General features: G+C 44.0%; 1 non-coding gene across 1 annotated transcript; it reads right to left on the bottom strand.

Moving 5' to 3' along the window:
• Positions 1-289: 289 nt before the first annotated feature.
• Positions 290-396, bottom strand: LOC120254597. Its single transcript, XR_005534673.1, has one exon. It is a non-coding gene; the product is annotated as a small nucleolar RNA R71 (small nucleolar RNA).
• Between the last annotated feature and the right edge of the window lie 3,541 nt (positions 397-3,937).

Genomic DNA, 3,937 nt, shown 5'->3' with positions numbered 1-3,937 from the left:
GAACTTCGAGCTAAAGCTAACATTTATTCACATGTTGCAGCAATCCGCACAGTTCAATGGTTTGGCCGATGAGGATCCAAGCAGTCATATAGAGAACTTTCTCGAGGTGTGTGATATGTTTAAGATAAACGGGGTGACAGATGATGCCATCAAGTTAAGAGCCTTCCCATTTTCCTTAAAGGGGAGAGCGAAGCAATGGCTATACTCATTACCTAGAGCATCGATTACCACATGGGAGGAGATGGTAGAAGATTTTCTGGCCCGTTATTTCCCTCCCAGAAAATCTGCAAAGCTTAGGAATGAGATCTAGTCCTTTGTACAGTCAGAATTGCAGTCTTTATTTGAGGTGTGGGAAAGGTTCAAGGAGCCCGTGAGAATGTGCTCGCAACATGGATTCCTGGAGTGGATGATTGTTCAGACCTTTTACAATGGATTGAATTCGAGTACAAGGCAACTCTTGGATACGGCAGCAAGAGGTACCTTACGTAGCAAAACCCCGGTGAGGCCCATCAACTAATTGAAAAAATGGGATTAAATAGCTACCAATGGAATACTACAGAGAAGAAAAAGATGGCTGGGCTCCATGAAATAGATACAGTAACTTCATTGACGGCTCAAGTGGAATCATTGAGTAAGAAGTTAGATCTTCCAACTTCAAATAGAGTGGCGGCCGTAACTACTTGCACAGGGTGTGGTGGAGGACATGCTCCCTTCGATTGCCCGATCTCTATTGGTGATGCATCTTTGGTTGAGAATGTCTATTTTATGGGTAAGGCAATGAGGACTAAGGGAATCAATATAGCAACACCTACAATCCAGGTTGGAAGAATCATCCCAATTTTTGGTGGAGCAACCAAGGTCCACAAAAGGCAATGGGGCCACCAGGTTTCAAATAACAACAAGCCCGAAACATGGAAAACTGAGTTTCAGGTTTGGAAACCCGAATGACCGATTTGGAGAAAGCCTTGACTAGGTTTGTGCAATCGTCAGATACAAGGTTTCAATCAATCAAGGTTACACTTCACAACCACACCGCCTCTTTGTATAATATTCAAGTGGGGCAGATTACAAAGTCTCAATTAGAAAGGCCACAAGGAAGCTTGCTGAGTAATACAGAGACCAATCCTAGAGAGCATGTGAAGGCGATCACTTTGTGAAGTGGTCCTGGGGTTGAATGTAGGCTTCCGAATGAGAGTCCCAATGAACATGCACCCGAGGTTATAGAGGTTGAGGAGGAAGTAAGCAAAGAGAAGGAGGTGGCACCCCCACCTTTCAAGCCAAGAATCCCTTATCAAGCAACTCCACATCAATATTCCTTTTGTTGAGGTATTGGCCCAAATGCCTAAGTATGCAAAATTCTTGAAGGACTTGTTGACTAACAAGAGGAAGTTGGAGGAGAGTGCTTCAGTGATCTTAGATGCTTCTTGCTCGGCGGTGTTGCAAAAGAATATGCCGAACAAGAAGAAAGATACGGGAAGTTTCATCATTCCATGTAATATTGGCAATTTGGTTGAAGAAATGGCATTGGCGGACTCAGAGGCCAGTATCAATGTCATGCCATACATCTTCTTTCAGAAGCTAGGCTTGGGCGAGCCTAGACCCACTCAGATGACTTTACAATTGGGGGATAGAACGGTGAGACATCTGAGGGGTATCATCGAATATGTGCTTGTCAAGGTGGACAAGTACATTTTTCCTATAGATTTTGTGGTGCAAGACGTCGATGAGGATGCGGATGTACCTTTGATACTTGGGAGACAGTTCTTGCGGACTTCCAAGGCATTGATTAACATGGACGGTGGGGAGCTAACATTGAGAGTTGGAGATGACAAGCTCACATACTGCCTTGTTGAAGCCATGTGTATTTTCTAGACACTACTGATGAGATTGTTGATGAATACATGCAAAAAATGTTCAATCCGGACACGTACGATGGTTTGTTTGACCAAGAGATGGAAAATGAAGGAGTTATAATGCTTGGTTTGACTGAAGAAGTACCATCTACTGCGGGGATCCTGAAGAAGGTACTCCGAAAGATGAAGGGGGAGAGGAGACACCACCGGAAATGCACCAAGGATGTTGGAGACGCGCGTGAACCAAACAAATTGGATGCACCATTGCTAGGTGGTCCCAAGCCCGATAACTCCCCCTCTACCTTCAAGAGACTTTGTTCATCAGGCTTTCAAGCTATGGGTAAGAAGGCAACCTTCATCTATGAACCACCATGAGTTAAGACAAGGTACGTCAAGCTTAGTGACGTAAAACAAGTGCTTCTTGGGAGGCAACACAAGTGTTTACTGTTTTCTTAGTTAGTAGTTTAGTGTTTGCACGAATAAAGTGTTGAGTGTTGGTGTCTTGATTTTTAGATGCTTTTGCTATGACTTTATTGTGGGTTTTAATTTCATTGAGTTTTTTTTATGTGGATTTAGCGAAGTTTTGGTCGTTTGAGCTATCTCTCATGTTTTTCGTGGTATAATTTGCATAATAGGGTAGGCTGAGTGTGTTAACATGTTCAAGATTTTTCTGCAGAGCCTTCAGAGTTTTTAAGCCATCCAGGGAAAACGCACGAGCATGTGGAATTTCCACATGCCTGTGGATCTTTATTGCGAGCTTATCCAGAGAAGACACAGGGGCATGGACTCACCCCTGTAAGCAACCTCGTGACTTTCGCACGCTTGTTGGTAATTTCTGCACGGGCATGCGATTTCCTGCAAAGACTTGGCAACTTATCCCAAGAGCACACAGGGTTGTGGACACGGCCCTGTGGGTGAACTTGTGAAAAACTCACGGGAGTGGGTAATTTCCGCACGCCGGTGTGAAACTCTGTAGAAGAGCTCTCTCCATTCCGAGAAGGCACAGGGTCATAAGCTTGCCCCTGTGAGTTAGGCATGTGAATGTCCACAACCATGCTGAATTTCTAGACGCCCGTGTGGAATACTAAGCGATTTTTCTCTCTTAGACAGAGAGGCCACTGGGGCATGCGGCTGTCACTGTGGGTCGGGTGCATGGGCATGGGTATTTTTCACATGCCCATGTGGTTGCGTTCAGAGAGATTGAGTGTTATCTTTAGAGCGCACAAGGGTGTGCGTTTGCCCAATGGCTCTCCCCTGTGGAGGCGCACGGTCGTGGGTAATTTTCTCACGCCCGTGCAGATGTACAGAACACCATGAGGCGCGATTTTCTTTTAAATGATCATCATTCCTCTTCATCCTAACATTCTCCATTCATCTAAGAGCACTCTCACATCATTTCTTGACCTCGCATTGCCGATTTGGAAGGATTTTTACTTAGTTTTCTGACCGATTCAAGGTTTCCAATCACAACTCATCGGTAAGCCCTATCTTTTGTTTTATTATCTTCCCCAATTCTTGATCTTAATCATTGAAACTAGTTAATAATGCTTTCTTTATACAATTAGAATGATTATGCATGATTAAAATGAAATTAGAAGCGATTTAATAGTGTATTTTTTTATTTCTGAGGTGCGGTCGTGCATTTTCCCGCCCCGTGGATTCACACGGGTGTGCGGAAATTTCACACGACCGTGTGGATTTTTGCAGCATTACCTAATTAATTGGTTTGATCCATTTTCTTTCAGATTTTCTAGATTATGGCATCTCGGTCAAAGAAGCAAGCTGAGAAACAGCCGCGTAAGTCATCCCCCGAGTCTAAGAGTATGAGATTAACTATCCCCGAGCATAAGGCTCATTTTTAGCGTCTGTCGATACTTCTATTCGGACAGACTCGATTCATGGACATGAGCATATTAAGAGATTTACAGCATGGAGATGAGTTCACAGATGAGGTTGAGGATCTCATTTCGGTGGGTGGATGGAGGCAGTTATTGTTGACTAGAGAGCCAGCCATTCGTGAGCTTACACTTGAGGTCTTATCGTTATTTGATTTCGATTGATCTTATTCGACATTCAACAACCTC

Source organism: Dioscorea cayenensis, unplaced genomic scaffold, assembly GCF_009730915.1.
Source record: "Dioscorea cayenensis subsp. rotundata cultivar TDr96_F1 unplaced genomic scaffold, TDr96_F1_v2_PseudoChromosome.rev07_lg8_w22 25.fasta BLBR01000523.1, whole genome shotgun sequence".
NCBI classification, from domain to species: domain Eukaryota; kingdom Viridiplantae; phylum Streptophyta; class Magnoliopsida; order Dioscoreales; family Dioscoreaceae; genus Dioscorea; species Dioscorea cayenensis.
This window is presented reverse-complemented; position numbering and strand designations above follow the sequence as displayed.